The 27,667-nt window shown below is 45.3% G+C and overlaps 1 long non-coding RNA gene across 1 annotated transcript in view; it reads right to left on the bottom strand.

Moving 5' to 3' along the window:
• Positions 1–451: 451 nt before the first annotated feature.
• The window catches only part of LOC141054925 (uncharacterized), a 50,564-nt gene continuing 23,348 nt past the window's right edge, over positions 452–27,667 (bottom strand). Inside the window, exon 2 of the long non-coding RNA XR_012221434.1 lies at positions 452–781. This is a non-coding gene — a long non-coding RNA (uncharacterized lncRNA). The remainder of the gene's footprint in view (positions 782–27,667) is intronic.

Below are 27,667 nucleotides of genomic sequence, written 5' to 3'. Positions count from 1 at the left end.
GTGATATCAAATACTACAAAAAAGCATTTAAAATTTTTCTGGGTTCAATTATTCACCCATAAATTATTCAGTGGTGTGGGGTACATTTCTGCGATATCTATCAACAAAAAATAATTTACATTTTTTTCTGGATTAAATTACTAAAACATACAGTATTTCATGGTCTGGTGTACATTATTGTGATATCTATCACTCCCAAAATGCTGGGTTACATTTCTCAGCCATACAGTATTCCATGGTCTGGGGTAAATTTTTGTGATATATAAAACTCCAAAAAAGCATTTAAAAATGTTGTTGCGTTAAATTTCTCACCCATACAGTATTCTGTGATCTGGGGTACATTACTGTGATATCTATTACTCCAAAAAGCAGTTTAGCATTTTTTCAGGTCAAATTTCTCATTCCATGGTCTGGGGTACATTTCTGTTGTAAATAACACTCCAAAACAGTGTTAGCATTTTTGACTGTATTCAATTAGTCATCCATCCCTTGTAATATGCTTTGTGGGCAACAAATATGGCAGAAACACGCAAAACCCCAGAGGGAGTGACTGGGGGAATATTAGAGCCGGAGGTAGCTGGTGCAAGACCAGAGGTGGCAGAAGCCTGTGGTCCGAATCTAGCCAAATACCCAGAACCACCAAGGCCCGAACCTAGGTAGCATCTTTTACCACTGGGGTTCTTGCGGACTGTGGACGGGAAAGCCAGGATCCAGGTACTGGTGAGCGGACTTCGGGGCCTAGGCTGTTCGGAAGAGACATGGAGGCAAGCCAGGTCCAGATCTGTAGAAATAATATTAGGCCCATTAGTCGCAAAATAATGAGAGTTGACAACCCTGGTGGTGGTTGTTACTTATGACAGTCAGCGGAGAAGAGGGTCCATTGACAGCATACTATTCTTGGGGTTCCTCACCTCCTATGCAGAAGTAGCTGGTGATGCAGGTGACACAGGGGGGCTGTTGCCCATTTATGTATGTTGGGGGCTCCGTTACTACTGGATGATGGGTCACTTTACAGCACATTCACCTTGGAATCAAGCTCCAGGAAGCAGGTGGAGGCAGGCCTCCCGAGAAAGGAGAAGAAGAGGCAGACACCTGGAAAGGATTACTGCATTACCCTCCTCATAATTTTTACTGGCTTTCCACTTTGTGCAAAGCCTTTGAGTACAGCAACTACATTTTTAAAATATTTGAATAAGGCCTGCCAGTTTTTGCCTTTCAGGGGTCTATGGATGATCATCCTTGTAATTTTTTCCTGGCTTTGTGTTTTGTGCAAAGACATTATGAGTGTAGGAGTACAGCAACTTCACTTGCAAAATATTTATGTTCCAAACTTTTTTCCAGATTCATTTAGTCATGCAAATAGTTTAACATAGTAATTGGTACATTACGGTGGTATGTAAAACTCAAAAGTAACGTTAAAAAAATTGCCTGGGTTAAATTTCTCACCCATACACTATTCTGTGGTCTGGGGTAAATTTCTGTAATGTCTAATCCTCCAAAAAACTTCAAAAATTTTATCTGGGTTCAATTATTTCATCTGTACAGTATTACTTCTTCTTGGGTACATTTCGGAGGTATACAACACTCCTAAAAATTGTTCAAAAATGTATTAGTATTATCTTGCTCATCCATAGAGTATTACATGTTCTTGAGTACATTTCGGTGGTATCTTGCATTCAAAAAATGTGTTAAAAAATGTATCAGTATTATATTGTTCATCCACACAGTATTACATGTTCTTGGGTACAGTTTGGTCCATTCTGGCGGTATCTAACCCTCCAAAAAATTGTTCAAGAAAGTATTGATTTTATTGTCAGAGACACCGCACTACACTCGCTCACAGAGCCAGTGCGCGTGTCCTGAGTACAGAAACAGTGCTAAAAAATACCTGTGGAGCAGGGCAGCAGCGGTGACAATGCGTGCTTCAAACTACTAGTGTCAGGGTCCAGTCAGCGCCGGAAAGTAAAGAGGCACAGGACCTGCGGACACTGAAATTAGCAAGCTGGCACAGGACCTATGGTCAGGTGACTGCAAGGGGGCGGGGCTTAGCGTCCTGCTGTCAGATATGACAGGACACCATACAACAACTCAGAGTCAGGCAAAACGGAGGTCACAACAGTACGGGCAAACGAGGCACAGGAGGGACAAACAGATGGGTAGTCAGACAAAGCCCAAGGTCATACACAAGAGGGCGAGCAGAGAGAAGTCGGGTCACAAGCAGAGAGTCATACACGAGAGGTAGCGCAGTACAAGAGGGCCAGGCAGAACTTGTAACAGGGACAGAACCGGATCAAAACCAAACAAGCAAGCAAGATATCAGGCACAAGGCATATGTACGCACAAGGTCAACTAACTCAGCCGAGGGCAGGAGTATAGCTGACACCGGACCTAGGTCAAGTGAGCATTAAATAGTCACCCTCTGCCAGCGAGAGGCGGAACAATTAACCCCCAGTCTGATCAGGATGGGCCAAAGCAAAACCCTGTCCTGGATCATGACACTTATATTGCTCATCCATAGAGTATCACTTCTTCTTGGGTACATTTCAGTGGTATCTAATAGGGATGAGCGAACGGGCTCAGTGTTACTTGATTATCACTCGAGTATCACGAAGCTCAGATGTACTCATGATTTTGGCAAGTATTGGGTGGTGCTCTATGTAAAACTTGAATACTCGCTCCGTACGTTTGGCACCTGTTACACAGCCACTATGGATGCGATTTCCTGTGTGTTACTGTAATGCCGTAGCCATCTTGGTGGTGGCATTACTGTGATTGACTGGCCATGTGACATTATCAGGGGTTATAAAAGAAGAGCCGCTGCCCGGCTCGGCACACTGACGCCATTGCACAGCTCTGTGACACTTCGTATTGGAGGGAGAGCGTACGTGTCTAGGCCTGTGTGTACACAGTACAACGAAATAGACTCCTGTTTTGTTGATACTGGTGCTGAAGCGGAGCCATCATACTAACAGCCCTTGTAAGAGCTAATCATGTGCTTTTCTGTTTGTATCACATACAATCTGCATTTTGCCAAGGGAAGGATCGATAGCTGCAAGAGCAAGGAGAGTAGCTGAATACAATAAATAGGGATTAGGGATGTGCAGTCCGTTGGCAAAAATATAGCTGCATTTTTTTTTTTTGGGGGGGGAAGTAATATATTTTGATCCATCGAGCATTACATTATTTGTGTTACTCTTTTGTGTTATATAAGACTCCACAAAATTGTAAAAAAAATTTCTGGATTAATTTTTTATCCATACACACTATTCTGTGTATACACTACTGTTCAAAAGTTTGGGGTCACCCAGACAATTTTGCGTTTTCCATGAAAACTCATGCTTTTATTAATCAAATGAGTTGCCAAATTAATTTAAAATCTAGTCCAGACATTAACAAGGTTAGAAAAAAAGATTTTTATTTGAAATAATATTTTCTCCTTCATACTTTGCTTTCATCAACGTATGCTCCCCTTGCCACAATAACAGCATTGCAGACCTTTGGCATTCTAGCAGTTAATTTACTGAGGTAATCTGGAGAAATTTCACCCCAAGCTTCCAGAAGCCCCTCCCACAAGTTGGTTTGGCTTGATGGGCACTTTTTGCATACCATATGGTCAATCTGCTCCCACAACAACTCAATGGGGTTGAGATCTGGTGACTGCGCTGGCCACTCCATTACAGATAGAATACCAGCTGCCTGCTTCTTCCCTAAATAGTTCTTGCATAATTTGGAGGTGTGCTTTGGGTCATTGTCCTGTTGTAGGATGAAATTGGCTCCAATCAAGCGTTTTCCACAGGGTATGGCATGGCGTTTCAAAATGGAGTGATAGCCTTTGTTCTGCCCTCTGAATATAGGGCAAATTATGTTTGTATTATGTGCTGGTTCAGTTATAGCACCATCTATTGGTGACTGCATTTATGGTTGTGTCTGTAATAGCATTTACAGCCTGTGTCTTTAACAGAGTGTTGCATTGTGGGATTGAAGCAATGTATTCTGGGATGAGGAAGATGCCATTTTCTTCTGTGTATTTCACGGGACGCACGTGTTTATTTGTTCACCTGTAACTCCCCTACTTGAGTTCGCTATCCTGGTAAAGCATATCTTGTAAGATTAATATCTTTTCTTGCAATGCAGTGTTGTACAGAGATGTTATTAACTATATAGCAGTCAGTGCACAGTAGATGCAATTAGACACCTGTGTGTTCCATGTAAAGCTTGCATCACACTGTATACTTCCTGTAATTGTGTTAGCCGAGTGATCATCTGCCCAATACTTAATCATGTCATTTGTATTCTTTATAGTTTTAGCGCATGTTCTATACTGTTCACCAATAAACAAGTTGGACTACAGAGAACGGTCTGCTTATTTTGGAAGATGGAAGGTGGTTTATCCTGTATGCTAGAGTGCACACAGTGTCAGCGTGTATGAAGGCAGAACAGCCTTCCTTATTCAAAATCCCTTTTACCTTGTACAAATCTCCCACTTTACCAGCACCAAAGCAACCTCAGACCATCACATTACCTCCACCATGCTTGACAGATGGCATCAGGCACTCTTCCAGCATCTTTTCAGTTGTTCTGCATCTCACAAATGTTCTTCTGTGTGATCCAAACATCTCAAACTTGGATATGTCTGTCCATAACACTTTTTCCAATCTTCCTCTGTCCTATGTCTGTGTTCTTTTGACCATATTAATCTTCTCCTTTTATTAGCCAGTCTCAGATATGGCTTTTTCTTTCCCACTCTTCCCTGAAGGTCAGCATCCCGGAGTCGCCTCTTCACTGTTGACGTTGACACTGGCGTTTTTGCACGTACTATTTAATGAAGCTGCCAGTTGAGGACCTGTGAGGCATCGATTTCTCAAACTACAGACTCTAATGTACTTGTCTTGTTGCTCAGTTGTGCAGAGGGGCCTCCCACTTCTCATTCTACTCTGGTTAGAGCCGGCTTGTGTTCTCCTCTGAAGGGAGTAGTACACACTCTTGTAGGAAGTCTTCACTTTCTTGGTTATTCCTGCGAGAAATTGCCTTCATTTCTAAGAAGAAGAATAAACTGTTGAGTTTCACATGAAATTTCTTTTTTTCTGGCCAGTTTGAGAGTTTATTGGAACCAATAAATGTAATGCTCCAGATTCTCAACTAGCTCAAAGGAAGGTCAGGTTTATAGCTTCTCTAATCAGCCAAACTGTTTTTTAGTTGTGCTAGTGTAGGAGGAAGGGCCCCCGCCAAGTGTCCGGGCCGAAACCAAGGGGACCGTCATCTAGGTTCCTAGGGGGTCTGTTTCCAGGGAGCAGAGTTAGGGGACGGACCGCTGAGACTTCTAGGATGGTTGGGGGAGGAGCCAATATAAAAGGGGCGGAGGACGCCAGTCAGGGTGAGTCAGCAGAACGGGAGAGAAGGAGCAGGAGACCAAGAGGGCACCAGGGAGCCAGAGCCTCCAGCAGTAACCAGAGAGGAGGACAGCTACAGGAGAGAGACTTTCAGTGGACCGCAGGGAGACGGCGCCGAGCCGACCGACAGAGGACCACCGCTTCACTCCAGCCCATGGCTGTTGCCTCCTCACTCCAGCTCGCGGCTGCGGCCTGCCCACAGCCACTCTCGGCCGCTGCTGCCTTACTCCAGCCCGTGGCTGCGGCCTGCCCGCTGCCGCCCACAGCCGTTGCCACCTCACTCCAGCCCGCGGCTGCGGCCTGCCCGCAGTCACCCACAGCCGTTGCTGCCTCACTCCAGCATCGAACAGCACACTGTTGAATGTCAGGATGGCTAAGTGACACATACTGTAGTAACTAAGGACCCGTAGTTGGCCATACCGCAGCCCTATAGTGACCGGCCTTTGCCGGGGTTGCCGTGTTCTCAAAATAAGTGTTTGCTTGTATTTGGTCCCTGCGACAATTGCTGTTATTTTGTTGGTTGCTTAGGATAGCCTTACTGGCATCTATCTATAAAAGTTACTACCTAAAGTTCAATCCGTCTCGCGACTCTTCACTGCATCCCGCGTACCTGAAATGACCACACTAACATACTTGCACAAGGGTTTTCAAGGGTATTCTATCCATCCATTAGCCTTCTTACACAGTTGGCAAACACAAACTACCATAAGAGCACTGGAGTGATGGTTGTTGGAAATGGGCCAGTATATACCTATGAAGTTATTGCATTACAAACCAGACGTTTGCAGATAGAATAGTCATTTACCACATTAACAATGTATAGAGTGTATTTCTGAATCAATTAATGTTAGCTTCATTGGAAAAAAAAATGTGCTTTTCTTTCACAAAGGAAATTTCTAAGTGACCCTAAACTTTTGAATAGTAGTGTATATATTATATATACAGTGCCTTGCGAAAGTATTTCGGCCCCCTTGAACTTTTCAACATTTTCCCACATATCATACTTCAAACATAAAGATACAAAATGTAAATTTTTGGTGAAGAATCAACAACAAGTGGAACACAATTGTGAAGTTGAACGAAATTTATTGGTTATTTTAATTTTTTGTGGAAATTCAAAAACTGAAAAGTGGGGCCTGCAATATTATTCGTCCCCTTTAACTTAATACTTTGTTGCGCCACCTTTTGCAGCGATTACAGCTGCAAGTCGCTTGGGGTATGCCTCTATCAGTTTTGTACATTGAGAGACTGAAATTCTTGTCCACTCTTCCTTGGCAAACAGCTCGAAATCAGTGAGGTTTGATGAAGATCGTTTGTGAACAGCAGTTTTCAGCTCTTTCCACAAATTCTCAATTGGATTCAGGTCTGGACTTTGACTTGGCCATTCTAACACCTGGATACGTTATTTGTGAACCATTCCATTGTAGATGTTGCTTTATGTTTGGGATCATTGTCTTGTTGGAAGACAAATCTCCGTCCCAGTCTCAGGTTTTTTGCAGACTCCAACAGGTCTTCTTCAAGAATGGTCTTGTATTTGGCTCCATCCATCTTCCCATCAATTTTAACCATCTACCCTGTCCCTGCTGAAGAAAAGCAGGCCCAAACCATGAAGCTGCCACCAGAATGTTTGACAGTGGGGTTGGCGTGTTCAGGGTGACGAGCTGTGTTGCCTTTACGCCAAACATATCGTTTAGCATTGTTGCCAAAAAGTTCAATTTTGATTTAATCTGACCAGAGCACCTTTTTCCACATGTTTGGTGTGTCTACCAGGTGGCTTGTTGCAAACTTTAAACGACACTTTTTATGGATATCTTTGAGAAATGGCTTTCTTCTTGCCACTCTCCATGAAGGCCAGATATGTGCAGTGTGCGACTGATTGTTGTCCTATGGACAGACTGGCCCACCTCAGCTGTAGATCTCTGCAGTTCATCCAAAGTGATCATGGGCCTCTTGGATGCATCTCTGGTCAGTCTTCTCCTTGTTTGAGATGAAAGTTTAGAGGGACAGCCAGGTCTTGGTAGATTTGCAGTGGTATGATACTCCTTCCATTTCAATATGATCGCTTGCATAGTGCTCCTTGGTATGTTTAAGGTTTTGGAAATCATTTTGTATCCAAATCCGGCTTTAAACTTCTCCACAACAGAATCATGGACCTGCCTGTTGTGTTCCTTGGTCTTCATGATGCTCTCTGTGCTTCAAACCGAACCCTGAGACTATCACAGAGCAGGTGCATTTATACGGAGACTTGATAAATATAATCCACCTGTGTGTAATCATCATTAGTCATTTAGGACAACATTGGATCATTCAGAGATCCACAATGAACTTTTGGAGTGAGTTTGCTGCACTGAAAGTAAAGGGGCCGAATAATATTGCATGCCCCACTTTTCAGTTTTTGAATTTCCACAAAAATTTAAAATAACCAATAAATTTCTTTCAACTTCACAATTGTGTTCCACTTGTTGTTGATTCTTCACCAAAAAATAACATTTGGTATCTTTATGTTGGAAGCATGTTATGTGGAAAAAGGTTGAAACGTTCCAGGGGGCCGAATACTTTCGCAAGGCACTATATATATATATATATATATTGAAGCTCATCAAGAAAATGCCAAGAGTGTGCAAAGCAGTAATCAAAGCAATAGGTGGCTACTTTGAAGAACCTAGAATATAAGACATATTTTCAGTTGTTTCACACTTCTTTGTTAATTATATAATTCCACATGTGTTAATTCATAGTTTTGATGCCTTCAGAGTGAATCTACAATTTTCATAGTCATGAAAATAAAGAAAACTCTTTGAATGAGGTGTGTCCAAACTTTTGGTCTGTAATATATATATATATATATATACACACACATCCATAACACTCCAAAAAAGCGTTCACGAATTTTGCACGGTTATATTTGTCATCCATACAGTATTACACTGTTGGGGGTATGTATCTGTAATCTAGAGAAGTGAAAAAAAGGTAAAAAATATTACAGGCTTAAGTTTCTCAACCATACAAGTTCACATGTTTTGTGATATTTAACACTCCAAAAAAACTTTAAAAAAAATTAGCTGGATTACATTTCTCACCCATACACTATTCCTTGGTCTGGGGTACATTTCAGTGATATTACGTAACACTACAAAAAAGCACTAAAAAATTTAGCTGCATTACATTTCTCACCCATATATTATACCGTGATCTGAGAGACATTACTGTGACCTACTGTATAAAACTGAACAAAAAACTTTAAAAATTACTCAGCCGTACAGTTTCTCGTGTTTTGTGGTAGATTTATGTGATATCGAATACTCCAAAAATGCTTGAAAAAAAATTAGCTGAATTACCTTTCTCACCCATACACTATTCCGTGGTCTGGGGTACATTTCAGTGAAATTATCTAATACTACAAAAAGCGTAAAAATTACAGTTGTCATCCACACACTATTCCATGGTCTGGGGTATATTTCCTATGATATATAGCATTCTCATAGATACAGTATTATATACTTTACTGTGGCATATAACATGCCAAAAAAGCATTGAAACATTTTTCTGGATTGAATTTGATTGTCATACATACACTGTCATGATCCAGGACGGGATTTCGCTTTGACCTGTCCTGGTTAGACTATAGGTTAATTGTGCTGCCTCTCTCTGGCAGAAGGAGGCTATTTAGTGCTCACTGGACCTGGGTCCGGTGTCAGTTATACTCCTGCCCTCGACGGAGTTAAGTGACCTCTTGTATACGTGTGCCTTGTGCCTGATATCTAGCTTGCTTGTTCGGTTGTGATCTGGTTCTGCCCCTGTTACGAGTTCTGCCTGACCCTCTTGTACTGCGCTACCTCTCGTGTATGACTCTCTGCTTGTGACCCGACTTCTCTCTGCTTGTCCCCTTGGTACCACGTCGCCCTCTTGTGTATGACCTTTGGCTTTGTCTGACTACCTGTCTGTTTGTCCCTCCTGTACCTCGTTTGCCCGTACTGCTGTGACCTCTGTTTTGCCGGACTCTGAGTTGTTGTATGGTGTCCTGTCCTATCTGTAAACAGGACGCTAAGCCCCACCCCCTTGCAGTCACATGACCATAGGTCCCGTGCTAGATCATTCAGTTTCAGTGTCCGCAGGTCCTATGCCTCTTTACCTTCCAGCACTGACTGAACCCTGACACTATTAGCCTGAAGCACGCATGGTCACCTCTGCTGCCCTTCTCCACAGGTATCTATTAGCACTGCTTCTGTACTCAGGACACACGCACTGGCTCTATGAGCGAGTGTAGTGCGGTGTCTCTGACATTATAACTGACCCATACCATTTTTTTCTGTGCTCCCATTCACCTGTGTGTGTGATGGATCCTATGCACACTCTTTCTGAGCAGGTTAAGCATCTGATGCATATGTCTCAGAAACTCTTTGGGGAACAAAGAGTCCTGGCTCAGTCTCAGCAGCTGATCGCTGACACTGTGCAGGGGGTTCTTTCATTGGGGGCTCGGGATGTTACATTAATTTCCCCTGAGTCTCCAGTGAAGTTACCAGATACCTTTTCTGGAGATAAAAATGACTTCAGGGTTTTCAAGGAGGGCTGTAAGGCTAGTTTCACACTTGCTTTTTTTTGCAGCGCGTTTTTCCCGCAAAAAAACGCATTGAAAAAACGCATACAAAAGCATACAACTGCTGCGTTTTTTTCAAGCATTTTTATGAGCATGCATGAAAAAAACGCAGCGTTTTTAAGCGTTTGTATGCGTCTTTAGTGCGTTTTTACCGCGTTTGCGTTTTTTTCCAACATTTTTAGGTGGCCCCTCACACTACCCAAACCATGACTTTACTAACCCTAACCCTTAACAAAACCATACTTAACCCTAACCCTGACCCTAACCCTAACCCTGACCCTAACCCTTAACCAAACCATACTTAACCCTAATCCTGACCCTAATCCTTAACAAAACCATACTTAACCCTGACCCTAACCCTAACCCTTAACAAAACCATACTTAACCCTAATCCTGACCCTAATCCTGACCCTAACCCTTAACCAAACCATACTTAACCCTAACCCTGACCCAAACCCCAACCCTAACCCTGACCCTGACCCTAACCCTAACCCTAAACCCCCTTAACTAACTCTAACCCAAACCCCTAAATTCCACGGTTAAAAAAAAAAAACGCTGGTGCAAAAAAACGCATACATAAGCATGCCAATGCGCACCCATAGGCTATAATGGCCATTTTTAGCGCAAAACGTGCGCATATGTGCGCATGCGCTTTTTTGCAGGGCCAAAAAATGCAACATGCTGCGTCTGGAAAATACCAACGCATACCCCAAAAAAACGCAGCGCATGAAAATCGCATACATGCGCATGGCAGCGCGCAGGTATGCGCACCCATGTTAAATATAGGGGAAAAAACGCATGCGCAGGTTAGCTTTTTTTCCAGCGCTAAAAAACGCAAATGTGAAACCAGCCTAAGCTTTTTTTTTTTTCCTTAAGACCACACTCTTCTGGGGATGAAAGGCAGAGAGTGGGGGTCATTATGTCTCTGTTAAGGGGAGCCCCCCAAGCTTGGGCTTTCTCCCTTCCTACCACGGCCCCTGAGCGTATGACTGTGGATGCATTTTTTGAGGCCCTGGGGCATATTTATGATGAGCCTGATCGGGTGCGTATGGCTGAGGACAGGCTGATGAATGTTTGCCAGGGGAAGCACTCAGCCGAGTGGTTTTGCTCAGAGTTCAGACGCTGGGCTGCTGAGTACTGCTGGAACGACGCCGCCCTCCGTGGGTTGTTCCGTAGAGGCCTGTCTGAGCATCTGAAAGACGCCTTGGCTCTCCACCCCCCACCTGATGCCCTGGAGGAAGCTATGACACAGGCCGTCCGAATGGATCGCAGGTTACGGGCAAGGGGAGTGATACAAACCGAGACATCATTATTCTCCCAAGGAAGGGGAGCCAGTTCTTCATTGAAAATCACGGAGATGGGAACAGTCAACCTTAAGGAGGAAGAACGGAGACAATGGCATGTGAGAAAATGCTGTGTTCACAGTGGCGAGTCTGGACATTGGAAAAAGGATTGCCCCCCCCGGCCACTAACTAACAAGCGACTGAGCCCGGGTGATTATCGTGGAGGTCACCCAGGCTCTCAGGTACCCTTTTCTGCATTTTCTAAAATGTCTTTTCAAGTGGAACTTTGTTGTGGGAGTGTCTCCACATCCACTTGTGCCTCCGTGGATTGCGGTTCATCATTGAACTTAATTGACTCTGACTTGGTGGCCAGGTGTAAGTTAGGGACAGTTAGGTTGGAGACTCCGATTCACCTTGTTGCTATTGACAAAACACCACTGGTTACAAATGACATTGTGTTTTGTACTGAAGAGTTTCTCCTTAAAGTGAGTTCCTTACACCAGGAACGTATTTCATGTTTTGTAATGAACAACCTGCCTGCGGGACTGGTGTTGGGGTTCCCCTGGTTACATCTGCATAATCCTGTGATTGATTGGCAATCTCGGGATATTGTTAAATGGGGTCCCTATTGCTCTGAGAAATGTTTTGTTTCTGTGTCTGTGTCGTCCGTGGGTCTAGAAGGCATTCCGGAGTGCCTGATAGATTATACAGACTTTTTCTCCGAAAAGGAGGCTGAGGTTTTACCACCACACCGCCCATTTGATTGTGCTATTGACCTGGTTCCAGGTGCTAAATTGCCCAAAGCCCGCCTGTACAACCTCTCGGGTCCGGAACGGGCTGCGATGAAGGAATATATTTCCGAGAGCCTCCGTAAGGGACATATTCGTCCATCTGTTTCTCCTGTGGCGGCAGGGTTCTTTTTTGTAAAAAAAAAGACGATGGTTTGCGCCCATGCCTCGATTTTCATGAGTTAAATAAAATAACTGTGAGGAATACTTATCCCCTTCCACTTATTCCTGATTTATACAATCAGTTGTCTGGAGCTAAGTGGTTTTCGAAATTAGATCTACGGGGAGCGTATAACCTTATCCGAGTCCAGGATGGAGATGAGTGGAAAACCGCTTTTCTCACTACTGAAGGGTTGTTTGAAAATTTGGTCATGCCCTTCGGCCTGACCAACGCTCCAGCGGTCTTCCAAAATTTCATAAATCATGTGTTCTCCGATTTGATTGGACGTTTTATGGTGGTGTATTTGGATGACATTTTAATCTACTCGCCTGATAAACAGACTCACATTGGTCATGTTCGGGCAGTTCTCCAAAGGCTCAGGGAGAACTGTCTTTTTGCTAAACTTGAAAAATGTTTATTTTTTGTTCAGGAACTGTCCTTTCTGGGGTTCATCGTGTCTGCTGAAGGGTATCGCATGGATCCTAATAAGGTGAAGGCCATTCTCGAGTGGGTTCAACCGTGTGATTTGAAGGGTCTGCAACGTTTCCTAGGGTTCGCTAATTATTATCGGAAATTTATAAGGGGGTTCTCACAGGTGGTCAAACCCCTCACAGACATGACTCAAAAGGGGGCCGATATCAAGAATTGGTCAACCGCAGCGGTAGCGGCATTTCAGTTTTTGAAAAAATGTTTCATGTCGGCCCCAGTTCTTATTCAACCGGACCCCTCTGAACCATTTATTGTTGAGGTAGACGCCTCAGAGGTGGGGGTGGGGGCGGTATTGTCCCAGGGACCCACCACTTTGACCAATTTAAGACCTTGCGCCTTTTTCTCAAAGAAGTTCTCCCCTGCGGAGAGAATCATAGAATCGTAGAGTTGGAAGGGACCTCCTGGGCCATCTGGTCCAACCCCCTGCTCGAAGCAGGAATCGCTAAATCATCCCAGTCAGATGTCTGTCCAGCCTCTGTTTGAAGACTTCCATTGAAGGAGAACTCACCACTTCTCGTGGCAGCCTGTTCCACTCATTGATCACTCTAAATGTCAAAAAGTTTTTTCTAATATCTAATCTGTGTCTCCTCCCATTCAGTTTCATCCCATTGCTTCTAGTCTTTCCTTGTGCAAATGAGAAAGTTGATCCTTCTACAATGTGACAGCCCTTTAGATATTTGTAGACAGCTATTAAGTCTCCTCTCAGTCTTCTATTTTGCAAACTAAACATTCCCAAATCCTGCAACCTTTCCTCATAAGACAGGGTTTGCAGACCGGTCACCATTCTGGTCGCTCTTTTCTGAACTTGCTCCAGTTTGTTGATGTCTTTTTTAAAATGTGGTGCCCAAAACTGGACACAATATTCCAGATGAGGTCTGACCAAAGAGGAGTAGAGGGAAATAATGACTTCACGTGATCTAGACTGTATGCTTCTGTTAATACATCCTAGAATTGCATTAGCCTTTTTTGCTGCTGCATCACACTGGTGACTCATTCTGTGATCTTTTAGTATACCCAAGTCTTTTTCACACGTGCTGTCACTTAGCCCTATTCCTCCCATTCTGTATATGATTTTTTCATTTTTATTGCCCAGATGTAGTACTTTGCATTTCTCCCTGTTAAAAACCATTCTGTTAGTTGCTGCCCACTTCTCCAGTTTATTTATATCTTTTTGAATCCTCTCTCTCTCTCTTCTCTAGTATTAGCTATCCCTCCTAGCTTTGTGTCATCAGCAAATTTAATCAGTTTACCCTCAATTCCTTCATCTAAATCGTTGATAAAGATGTTGAACAATACAGGGCCCAGGACAGAGCCCTGTGGTACCCCACTTGAAACATTCTTCCAACTGGATGTGCAGCCATTTACGACCACCCTTTGGGTCTGATCACTAAGTCAGTTATGAATCCACCTAACAGTTGCCTTGTCCATTCCATACTTAGTCATTTTTTCAATAAGGATTGTATGAGAGACTTTGTCAAATGCTTTGCTGAAGTCAAGATATACTATATCTACAGCATTTCCTTGATCCACCCAATCAGTGATTCCATCATAGAAGGAAATTAAGTTAGTCTGACATGACTTATTAGTTACAAACCCATGCTGACTCTGTTTAATCACTTCATTCTTATCCAGGTACTGACATACATGTTGTTTAATAATTTGTTCAAAGATCTTTCCTGGTATAGAAGTCAGACTCACCGGCCTATAGTTGCCTGGGTCCACCTTCTTCCCCTTTTTGAAGATAGGAACAACATTTGCTCTTCTCCAGTCTTCTGGCACTTCTCCTGTTCTCCAAGAATTTTCAAAGATTATGGAGAGGGGTTCAAAAATTTCTTCTGCTATCTCCTTCAGTACTCTGGGGTGTAATTCATCTGGACCTGGAGACTTGAATTCATTTAGGTTAGCTAAGTGTTTCCTCACTATCTTTCTGTTTATAGATATCCTGGATTCTTCTATTCCCTTAATAGGACAGTGAAGAACAGTTGATGTTACATTTCCTTTCTGAGAGAAAACAGATGCAAAATAGGAATTTAAAAGTTCAGCCTTCTCAACATTCTGTCTTACCATTTCATCATTTTCATCCTGTAAAAATCCTATAGCATCTTTGACTTTTCTATTACTTTTGACATATCCCCAAAATCCTTTATTATTGCTTTTGACATCTCGTGCAAGCCTCAATTCATTTTCAGCTTTAGATAATCTGATTTGTGCCCTGCAGGTTCTGCAGACAGCATTATATTCTTCTTTAGATATGCCTCCTTCTTTCCATTTTATAAACATTTTTTTCTTCCTTTTTAGCATGTGCTTAAGTTCTGTGTTCATCCATCCTGGTTTCCTTAAATGCTTCCTATTCTTCCCTCTTTTCGGAATTGTTAACAACTGTGCTTTGAGAATTTCATTTTTCAAGATTTCCCATCCTTCCTGGACATTTTTGTCTTTAAGGATATCCAACCATTGGATCCCTCCAATTCTCTTTCTGAATCCCTTAAAATCTGCCTTTCTGAAATCTAACCTTGACGTCTGAGTCTTCACAGGTCTTCCGTCTCTAGTTATCCAAAATTCTAAAATAGCATGGTCGCTACCTCCTAGGGTCCCAGCCACTTTTACCTCCTCAACCATTTCCTCCCTGTTTATAAGGATTAGATCCAAGGTAGCAGTTCCCCTTGTTTTCTCCCCTACCTTTTGGAAGACAAAGTTGTCAGCAAGAGAGGATAAGAATTTCCTTGACCTGTTAGATTTGCCAGTGAGAAACTATGATGTGGGGAATCGGGAACTTCTGGCCGTAAAATTGGCTTTTGAAGAATGGAGGCATTTTTTGGAGGGGGCTGTTCATCCTATAACTGTAATCACGGACCATAAAAACCTAGCTTACATTGAGTCAGCTAAAAGGTTGACTCCCAGACAGGCTAGATGGTCACTTTTTTTTCCCGATTCAACTTCTCGATCACTTTCCGACCAGGATCCAAGAATATCAGAGCGGATGCGTTGTCACGCAGTCTAGATCCGGTGTCCCCACCGGAACCTCCATCCTCCATTCTTCAGCCTGGGGTGGTGGTGGCAGAGGTTTCTAATGCGTTGGAACGGGAGATTCGAGAAGCCCAGGCTCTTGCACCTCCAGCTAAGCCGGTGGATAAACTTTATGTGCCAGCTCAGTTTCGTCTCAAGGTCCTCCAGGATTTCCATGACTCAGTTCTGGGTGGACATCCAGGGATCTCAGCAACCCGGAAGGCCATTGCTAGAATATTCTGGTGGTCTTCTTTAGCCTCTGATGTTGGGGAGTATGTGTCTGCGTGTGAGGTTTGTGCCCGTGCGAAAACTCCCCATAACCGGCCGGCCGGGGAATTAGTACCACTGCCAATTCCTGAGAGACCATGGACTCATCTGTCCATGGATTTCATCACCAACCTTCCCCCTTCCAAGGGTAATACCGTGGTCTGGGTCGTAGTGGACAGGTTAAGTAAGCAGGCACATTTTGTACCTTTGGCAGCTCTACCTAATGCGGAAACATTGTCCAGATTGTTTTTGGAGCATGTGGTGCGGTTGCATGGGGTACCCCTGAATGTGGTGTCTGATAGGGGAGTGCAATTTGTGTCCAGATTTTGGAGAGCTTTTTGTAGGAGGTTGGGCATTGGTCTGTCCTTTTCATCTGCCTACCATCCAGAGACTAATGGGCAGACTGAGCGGACCAATCAGTCTCTGGAGCAAATTCTGCGTTGTTTGACCTCAGCCCGACAGGATGATTGGTGTTCTGTGTTACCATTAGCTGAGTTTGCATTTAACAACCGCACTAACCAGTCTACGGGTACATCTCCATTTTTTTGCAATTATGGGTTTCATCCTCATTTTGGAGAATTTTCCCGCTTGAATTCTGGGTGTCCTGGGGCGGATGAGACGATCCAGCGGTTGGGGGAGGTATGGCGGGAGGTCCAGAATAACATTACGAAGGCCCAGGACAAATTTAAATTTTTTGCGGACAAAAAACGATCCGTGGGTCCAGTGTTTCAGGTCGGAGATAAGGTATGGTTATCAACCAAAAATATAAGGCTCAAGGTACCCTCTGCGAAGCTTGGACCCAAGTTTATAGGTCCCTATGTAATTACCGAAGCAGTTAACCCGGTGGCTTTTCGGTTGAGTCTTCCGCCATCTCTAAGGATCCCTAATGTTTTCCATAAGGCCCTTTTGAAACCTGTGAGGTCCGGTGGGGAGTGGTCATCATCTTCCCCGACACCGGTTTTGGTAGATGGGCAGGCTGAGTACGAGGTGGAACGAATTGTCGACTCCAGGTTGGTCCGTCGCGCCCTTCAGTATCTGATACATTGGAAGGGCTACGGTCCTGAGGAACGCTCGTGGGTTCCTGCTCGATCAGTTCATGTGGATCGGTTGATCCGAGCCTTTCACGCCAAGTACCCTGAGAGACCTGGGGGTCCGGTGGCCCCCCCATTGAGAGGAGGGTACTGTCATGATCCAGGACGGGATTTCGCTTTGACCCGTCCTGGTTAGACTATAGGTTAATTGTGCTGCCTCTCTCTGGCAGAAGGAGGCTATTTAGTGCTCACTGGACCTGGGTCCGGTGTCAGTTATACTCCTGCCCTCGACGGAGTTAAGTGACCTCTTGTATACGTGTGCCTTGTGCCTGATATCTTGCTTGTTCGGTTGTGATCTGGTTCTGCCCCTGTTACGAGTTCTGCCTGACCCTCTTGTACTGCGCTACCTCTCGTGTATGACTCTCTGCTTGTGACCCGACTTCTCTCTGCTTGTCCCCTTGGTACCACGTCGCCCTCTTGTGTATGACCTTTGGCTTTGTCTGACTACCCATCTGTTTGTCCCTCCTGTACCTCGTTTGCCCGTACTGCTGTGACCTCTGTTTTGCCGGACTCTGAGTTGTTGTATGGTGTCCTGTCCTATCTGTAAACAGGACGCTAAGCCCCGCCCCCTTGCAGTCACATGACCATAGGTCCCGTGCTAGATCATTCAGTTTCAGTGTCCGCAGGTCCTATGCCTCTTTACCTTCCAGCACTGACTGAACCCTGACACTATTAGCCTGAAGCACGCATGGTCACCTCTGCTGCCCTTCTCCACAGGTATCTATTAGCACTGCTTCTGTACTCAGGACACGTGCACTGGCTCTATGAGCGAGTGTAGTGCGGTGTCTCTGACATACACTTTTGCGCTCTTCCTGTTACAGTATGGTGGTATTAAACTCCTAAAAACTACTTTGACTGCTGCAGGAAACCAATTTTTTTCTTTTATTAAAAAAAAACTTGGTTTCAATAGCAAATACAAAATGCTACAAATACTGTGAACCGCGATTCCCTATTGGTTAACTTGTGACTATGACGACTGTTGTTACAGCCGACTTGATTGGCTGTCTGGACTTTTTATACCCTCCTCTTCCCCTTATGGCTACGCCCCTTGAGAAAAGCTTTCAAGCCGAAACGCACATCGGGGTGACGCTCCTGTCCTCACCAGTACCCTAGGTAAACTGTTACCATATTTAACTATTTGGGGAGCGGTTGGCTTTTTTGCACACCTACTTATTTTTGGAGGGACGGCATCACAATAGTGATTGTATCAACATTGCACTCAGCCCTTTATTTTAGTGTCTGGTGCTTATCTCATTATTATAGCAATAATTATGTGATATCCTTTGTGTAAATACAGCATTGATGATTAGTACACCTGAATCCTATTGTAATTATTTTGGATATCTATTGCCTGTATCCCCTATGACATTTATCATGTGTGTATTGATCCATGGAGTGTCTTTTTGCAACTTGTGCCTTTAGGGTAGCTTCCCTTCTCCGTATGTCTGCACATTCTAATAAATATTTTTCTATTTTCATTATAATTAGATTTTGGTCGTGATTTTTTTCTTTTGGTTTGTAAAATGCATGTTTACGCAGCGTTTATCCGCATCATTTTACACATGACGCCAGAAAATGCTGCATCTGCATGCGTGTGTATGCGATTGCATTGTCATAATAATAATAAAGCCACATTCATTGGTTGACTCTGGTCACGTGACCAGAGTCATGGGGTACTTGAAGGTCCTGTGGAGACCTGTTTATCATCTCCTTGACAAAGCGGCCTCTTTGCGCCACGAAACGTGCATCAGGGGCTCACTGCCAGGCGTCCCTCCTCTTCCTGCGCCCTCTGGTAAGTTTCTTTACCCGCTAACATTTTGGACTATGATCGGTGGCTTTTGTTCTGCTGGCTTCTATGTATCTCCAGGATATATTACGTCTCCTTCTCTTATCTGATCCATGTTTGGGGATCTGATTATAATTACACTTTGGCCACAAGGCATTTACATTTTGAAGAGACATATATTATGGGTGTTTTGTTACTTCATGAAGCCTATATTATATATATATGAGGGAATTTTTTCCATCTTGGATGGAGGAGTGGGCTGTCGTTGGTGTGTGTTTTTCATCTGCATATTAATTGGCACCTCATCATGACTTTATGCACTTTTCATGTTATTGAATAAAACTTATTGATGCTTTTTGCATATCATCGTTTTGCTCCTTTTTCTCCGGTTCTAACTGTTTATTCTTTGTAGTTTTTGTCAGAGACACCGCACTAAACTTGCTCATAGAGCCAGTGCGCGTGACCTGAGTACAGAAGCAGTGCTAAAAGTTACCTGGGGAGCAGAGCAGCAGAGGTGACCATGCGTGCTTCAAGCTAATAGTGTCAGGGTCTAGTCAGCGCCGGGAAATAGAGGCACAGGACCTGCGGACACTGAAATGAGCAAGCTGGCACAGGACCTATGGTCATGTGACTGCAAGGGGGTGGGGCTTAGCATCCTGCTTTCAGATATGACAGGACACCATACAACAACTCAGAGTCAGGCAAAACGGAGGTCACAACAGTACGGGCAAACGAGGTACAGGAGGGACAAACAGAGGGGTAGTCAGACAAAGCCAAAGGTCATGCACAAGAGGGCGACTTGGTACCAAGGGGACGAGCAGAGAGGTTAGGTCGCAAGCAGAGAGTCATACACGAGAGGTAGCGCAGTACAAGAGGGTCAGGCAGAACTCGTAACAGGGACAGAACCAAATCAAAACCACACAAGCAAGCAAGATATCAGGCAAAAGGCACACATATACAAGAGGTCACTTAACTCAGCCGAGGGCAGGAGTATAACTGACACCGGACCCAGGTCCAGTGAGCACTAAATAGCCTCCTTCTGCCAGAGAGAGGCAGCACAATTAACCTATAGTCTAACCAGGATGGGTCAAAGCGAAATCCCGTCCTGGATCATGACAGTACCCTCCTCTCAATGGGGGGGCCACCGGACCCCCAGGTCTCTCAGGGTACTTGGCGTGAAAGGCTCGGATCAACCGATCCGCATGAACTGATCGAGCAGGAACCCACGAGCGTTCCTCAGGACCATAGCCCTTCCAATGTATCAGATACTGAAAGGCATGACGGACCAACCTGGAGTCGACAATTCGTTCCACCTCGTACTCAGCCTGCCCGTCTACCAAAACCGGTGGCAGGGAAGATGATGATCCCTCCCCACCGGACCTCACAGGTTTCAAAAGGGCCTTATGGAAAACATTAGAGATCCGTAGAGATGGCGGGAGACTCAACCGAAAAGCCACCGGGTTAACTGCGTCGGTAATTTCATAGGGACCTATAAACTTGGGCCCAAGCTTCGCAGAGGGGACCTTGAGCCTTATATTTTTGGTGGATAACCATACCTTATCCCCGACCTGAAACACTGGACTCACGGATCTTTTTTGTCCGCAAAAAATTTAAATTTGTCCTGGGCCTTCGTAATGTTATTCTGGACCTCCCGCCATACCTCCCCCAACCACTGGATCTGTCATGGTCACGTGTGTCTGGAGACAGATGATACTGCAAGGCGGACCCATAACACACGTGACCCTGGATACAGCGCCTCCAGTGGCGAATTTAAATAATAAGGGGAACCTGGGAAACATTTACAATGGTGGGCCCTGCGATAGGGAATGGGGATGTGAAGACCTCCTAAGCTCCCCTGAGACAGTATCCCTGCACTCCTTACGTTCCCTATACAGGCTCCGCACCTGTCGCCGCACGCGAACCTCAAACCCTTGCTCGCCCTGACCCTAAACCCTCACTAGGGAATTGGTCGGTGCGGAGACTAATCCCACCACTGCACTAACAACACATAAGGAAAGAAGACAATGCAGGGGAAACACCACTTAGCTGTAGGCTCTGTGCTTATGCTCCTGCAACAGAGCCCCACCACCTGCGTGCGTCTTCTCCTCCACCCGGATCCATCACCATCCTGGATCCTACACCATAGTGCAGCCTTGGAGCAGAGTCCATCTCCAGTTGCAGCAGTCCAATAACAAAGTCCCAAGGATGAGTCAGCCTCTGCCAAAATTCTAAGCATGCTTGAGTCCAGCTCTCGGCCACCAAGTCGAGCATGCCGAGTGCAACTCTCTCCATAGTCGCCACTCCACAAAGCCATGCACGCACTTCCCGCCGACACCATAAACTGCGACTCCTCCACGCCATGCCAGCAATTCCTGCAGACACCATTAGCTGCCACTCGTCTCCTCTGGCTGACTGCACAGGACTCCTCTTAAGCTCCATGTTCACCCAGGCTTCACAAACTCAGAATGAATCAATCAATATCACCAGCCATGAATGCACACCCTGAGACTCACTTATAGAGCCCCACACCTGATTCATAATTACGTGCACATTAAACCTAAAGTGCGATACCACTAACCACCCCCGGGGACAGTCAAGTCACTTGGCACTTGCCAAAGTAAAAAAGTTCACCCTGTGCAATTTAAAACTGTCAGATCAAATTCAGATCATGACAGGATCATCTCATCCCCCCCAGGACACCCAGAATTCAAACGGGAAAATTCTCCAAAATGAGGATGAAACCCATAATTGCAAAAAAATGGAGATGTACCTGTAGACTGGTTAATGCGGTTTTTAAATGCAAACTCAGCCAATGGTAACACAGAACACCAATCATCCTGTCGGGCTGAGGTCAAACAACGCAGAATTTGCTCCAGAGACTGATTGGTCCGCTCAGTCTGCCCATTAGTCTCTGGATGGTAGGCGGATGAAAAGGACAGACCTATACCCAAGCTCTTACAAAAAGCTCTCCAAAATCTGGACACAAATTGCACTCCCCTATCAGACACTACATTTAAGGTTACCCCATGCAGCCGCACCACATGCTCCACAAACAATCTGGACAATGTTTCCGCATTAGGTAGAGCTGCCAAAGGTACAAAATGTGCCTGCTTACTAAACCTGTCCACTACAACCCAGACCACGATATTACCCTTGGAAGGGGGAAGGTTGGTGATGAAATCCATGGACAGATGAGTCCATGGTCTCTCAGGAATTGGCAGTGGTACCAATTCCCCGGCCGGTTATGGGGAGTTTTTTCACATGGGCACAAACCTCACACGCAGACACATACTCCCCAACATCAGAGGCTAAAGAAGACCACCAGAATATTCTAGCAATGGCCTTCTGGGTGGCTGAGATCCCTGGATGTCCACCCAGAACTGAGTCATGGAACTCCTGGAGGACCTTGAGACGAAACTGAGCTGGCACAAAAAGTTTATCCACCAGCTTAGCTGGAGGTGCAAGAGACTGGGTTTCTCGAATCTCCCGTTCCAACACATTAGAAACATCTGCCACCACCACCCCAGGCTGAAGAATGGAAGATGGAGGTTCCGGGGGGGGACACCGGATCTAGACTGAGTGACAACGCATCCGCTCTGATATTCTTGGATCCTGGCTGAAAAGTGATTGAGAAGTTGAATCGGGAAAAAAAAAAGTGACCATCTAGCCTGTCTGGGAGTCAACCTTTTAGCTGACTCAATGTAAGCTAGGTTTTTGTGGTCCGTGATTACCGTTATAGGATGGACAGCCCCCTCCAAAAAATGCCTCCATTCTTCAAAGGCCAATTTTACGGCCAGAAGTTCCCGATTCCCCACATCATAGTTTCTCTCCGCAGGGGAGAACTTCTTTGAGAAAAAGGCGCAAGGTCTTAAATTGGTCAAAGTGGTGGGTCCCTGGGACAATACCGCCCCACCCCCACCTCTGAGGCATCTACCTCAACAATAAATGGTTCAGACAGGTGCCCTAGACCCCTCGATCACAGCCGGAGAACTATATAGCCTAAAGACAGAAAGGGGGAAAAACTAAACTGCCCCAGAGCAGACCCCAAAGCAATAGGCAGCCCCCAACATATAATGACGGTGAAGCAAGATGAGAACACTAACACAGATTGAAAGATAGGTTGAGCAAATGATGGGGCCCAAGCTAACTACATAGGACAGGATAGGAAAGCTGCTCTCTGCCATCCGCAAAAGCCCTATCAAAATGAGCCAACCGACTGATAGGAAAAACAGGCCCTGAAGACGCTAGGCTTCAAAAATACTATATCAGTACTCAGGTATTTTCTGAAGACAGAGCAAAAAGGAATTCAGCTACCCAGCAGGGAATGGCAGAAATCCAGAAAAACAAAGTAAAACAAGGTCAAAACACAAATGCAAAGAAGAGCAGAAAACTTAGCTTTAGAGGAGCAGGACTTCAGACTGGTCTCTAAGAATCCCTCAGAGAAATCACCCGCAGGGCAGAAGGGCGTCGGCAGCCTTATATCCAGTCCGTAACTCCACTCAGCCAGTCATCCTCATTAGGCTCAGGTGCTTGATAATCAGGCTCACTACCTTCTTTTACCAGAAGAGGGAGTTCACCAGACGTCAGTAGCAAAGAGGAAAATGAACTCACAACAGTACCTCCCCCTTGAGGAGGGGTCACCGAACCCTCAACCACACCACCAGGGCGATCAGGGTGAGCCCGATGAAAGGCACGCACTAATCTTTTGGCATGAATATCAGAGGCAGAGACCCAGGAATTATCCTCCTGACCATAACCCTTCCACTTAACTAAATACTGGAGTCTCCGTCTAGCCAGATGGGAATCCAGTATTTTCTCTACCTCATATTCCATGTTACCTTCAACCAATACAGGGTCTGGAGGTGCCACCCCAGGAACAACTGGTTCAACAAACCTCTTCAACAAGGACTTATGGAACACATTATGGATTTTAAATGTGACAGGAAGAGCCAAACGAAAAGAGACCGGATTAATAATCTCCAAAATCTTGTAAGGTCCAATGAATCTAGGCTTAAACTTAGGAGAAGCCACCTTCATAGCAATATTTTTTGATGATAACCACACCATATCACCAACCTTAAACTGGGGACCAATGGTCCTCTGTCGGTTGGAAAACCGCTGGGCCTTTTCCTGGGAGAGAGAACTTATCCACCACTTGGTTCCAGATCTGGTGCATTCTCTCCACCACAGTGTCAACACCTGGGCAGGCAGAAGGCTCCACCTGCCCTGAAGAAAATCGAGGGTGAAACCCAAAGTTACAAAAAAATGTGACATCAAAGTGGGAGAACTAGCTCTATTATTTAAAGCAAATTCGGCCAAGGGCAAAAATGAAACCCAATCATCCTGATCAGCGGAAATAAAACATCTCAAATACGACTCCAAGGTCTGGTTTGTTCTCTCTCTGCCCATTGGTCTGAGGGTGAAAAGCAGAGGAGAAGGACAACTGAATTTCCAGCTTGGAACAGAAAGTCCTCCAAAATCTAGACACAAACTGAACTCCTCTGTCAGATACAATGTTCTCAGGAATCCCGTGCAAGCGAACCACCTGTTGCAAAAGTCTTAGTTACTCACCGGTTAACGGTGTTTTTCGGAGTCCATGACAGCACCACCTGAGAGAGGGGATCCACCCTTCAGGAACAGGAAACCTACAGATACAAAAGGGCGGCACCTCTCCCACGCATCAGTTGGATTACAGAGCACAAGAGGACCACAATGGTTAATGGCAAAATTTATATACAGTACTTTTACACAACTATTCCTTACCAGTGTACATACAAGAAGAAGTGCACACCCAAATTTAAACTAAAGGGAGGGAATATACGGGTGCTGTCATGGACTCCGAAAAACACCGTTAACCGGTGAGTAAGACTTTATCGGTCGTCCATGACAGCACCACCTGAGAGAATTACAGAGAGTAAAAACTATTTAGGGAGGGACTACAGCCTGCAGTACCCTTATACCAAAAGAGAGGTCTGTGGAAGCACCCAAGTCTAGCCTATAATGACTATAAAAGGTGCTCGGAGAGCACCAAGTAGCCTCCTTACATATCTGGTCAATGGACACTTCTGATCTTTCGGCCCACGAGGTCGCCATGGCTCTGGTGGAATGCGCCCTCAGCTTCTGGGGTGGCGACCTGCCTTTTGAGGTGTATGCTATTGAGATCGCTTCTCTAACCCACCTAGCTAGTGTACTTTTTGACGCTCTACAACCTTTCCTAGGGCCTTGATGAGAGACAAACAGGGCATTATCTTTCTTCCAGGGATCGGTAACTGCTAGAGGCATTTTATGAGGCATTTTCTACCATCCAAGGTGTGAAGCTTTTCTTCCTTCTCATTAGCTGGATTAGGGAGGAAAGATGGAAGGACTATCTCCTGTGTCCTATGAAAGCTGGAAACTACCTTAGGTAAATACGCCGGATCAGGTCTGAGTATTACCCTATCGTCCTTGAACTGTATATAGGGAGGACGTCTAGATAATGCCTGGATGTCGCTTACCCTACGAGCTGAGGTTAGAGCTACCAGGAAGGCTACTTTGAGGGACAGGATCTTTATGGAAGCTGATGAGATAGGTTCGAATGGGGCTTCTGTCATGGCCGTGAGGACTAGGTTCAAGTCCCACGGCATGAATCTATCTTTCGCTATTGGCCTGGATCTACCTGCTGCCTTAATGAATCTACTGATCCAGTAATTACCCGCGATGTTGCAGCTAAAGAGGGCCCCCAAGGCTGATACTTGTACTTTAAGGGTACTAGTGGAGAGCCCCATATCCAGACCCTTCTGAAGAAACTCTAAGATTTGGTTTATAGGTGCTGAAGTGCCAGCGACCACTCCAGAGTTCTGCAGGAATTTTTTCCAAATTCTGACAGATTTTGGTGGTGATGACTTTTCTACTTTTAAGTAGGGTGTTAACTAGGTTTGGGGAGAAGCCTTTTTCTCTCAGCAGTGTCCGTTCAAACTCCACGCCGTCAGATGAAGGCCAGCCACCTGAGGATGGAACACTGGGCCCTGGGATAGGAGATCCGGGATGTCCGGAAGGACCCAAGGGTCGGACACCGACATGGTCCTGAGGCAATTAAACCAAGCCCTCCTGGGCCAAAATGTAGCGATAACTATCACCCTTGCTCTGTCTCTCCTGATTTTCTTCATCACCAGGGGTAGTAATGATAGGGGAGGGAAGGCGTAGGCTAGCCCGAAGTCCCACTTTATCAGAAAGGCATCTACCGCCAGGGGGGTTCTCTCTGGGATTTAGGGAGCAAAATTGTTTTAATTTTCTGTTTTCCCTGGTAGCGAAGAGGTCTACCTCTGGTTGTCCCCATTTTTGTACAATTAGGTCGAAGATGGAGGTGCTTAGGGACCATTCTCCTTGTTTTAGTGGATTGCGGCTTAGGAAATCTGCTGTGATATTTTCCTTCCCTTTTATATGTAGAGCTGTTAAAGATTGGAAATGCTGCTCTGCTAGCCGGAATAGCCGCTCTGCCACATTCATCAGGGGTTTGGAACGAGTCCCGCCTTGGTGGTTGATATAAGCCACGGTGACCTGGTTGTCGGAGAACACTCGCACATGATGGCCCTGTAGATACACAAGTAGCTCCTTAGCTGCCTGCTCTACCGCTGTCAACTCTTTCAGATTAGATGACATTTCTATCTGATGATGCTCCCATAGTCCTTGTACCAGAATCTCACCCATATGAGCCCCCCCAACCGGAAGGGCTAGCGTCCGTGGTGACTATGCAGGATATGTCATACTCCCAGGGGACCCCTTTGGATAAGTTATCTTTGTCTAGCCACCACTCTAGGGACTCCCTTGTGTTTCGGGACAAGGTTAGCTGGCCCTCTAAGTGACCCTCAAGGATTCTCTGATGCCTTAAGACCTCGCCCTGCAGTTTTCTTGTATGAAACTGTGCCCACTGGACTGCCGGGATACAGGACGAGAGGGAACCCAGGAGGGACATGGCTTTCCTGAGGGACATGGTGGGGTTATTGCAAGCGTTCAGGACCTGATAGTGTAGGCGAACAAGCTTCTCCGGGGGCAGACGACATTCCTGTTTCTCAGAGTCTAGGATCAGGCCCAAGAATTATTGGACTCTCACCGGCTGCAACAGAGACTTTTTAATGTTAAGCAGCCATCCTAACCCCTCTAGGGCAGACATTGCCCTTTGTAGTTGTTCCAGACAATGTTTTGCTGTTTTCCCTACGATCAGGAAGTCATCTAAGTAGGGGATCACCAGAATGTCCGATTCACGTAGATGGGCCATAACTTCCGCTACTACTTTGGTAAACACGCGGGGAGCGACTGCCACCCCAAAGGGGAGGGCCGCATATTGGAAATGTTGGACTGACCCATCCAGCTGAACCGCCACTCTGAGAAACCGCTGATGAGCTACATGAATGGGAATATGGTAGTAAGCATCTTTTAAATCTAACACCACCATAAAACAGTTTTGAAACAGTAATTTTATTGTCGATTTAATTGTCTCCAACTTAAACGGGCGTATGACCAGGAATTCGTTTAGGGATTTAAGGTTTATTATAGTCCTGAAGGACCCATCTGGTTTGCGGACCAGGAACAGGGGGAGTAAAACCCTTTCCCCGTTTCTCCCTCTGGGACCACCGTTAGGACCCTCTTACGGCAGAGATCATGCACCTCGGCCTCCAGGGCAGCTTGTTCTGGTGTGGAAGACCTGAGCGGGGTGACTTTAAATCGATTTTGGGGTACCCGGGCGAATTCTAGGCGTAGACCCGCAGCGATCACCCCCAGTATCCATTTACTATTGGAAATCAAGGACCAGGCTGGGTAGAAGGTAGCTAGTC

Source organism: Dendrobates tinctorius, unplaced genomic scaffold, assembly GCF_039654945.1.
Source record: "Dendrobates tinctorius isolate UK_male_01 unplaced genomic scaffold, ASM3965494v1 ptg000181l, whole genome shotgun sequence".
NCBI classification, from domain to species: Eukaryota; Metazoa; Chordata; class Amphibia; order Anura; family Dendrobatidae; genus Dendrobates; species Dendrobates tinctorius.
The sequence above is the reverse complement of the archived record's forward strand: the minus strand, read 5'-3'. Positions and strand labels throughout refer to the sequence as shown.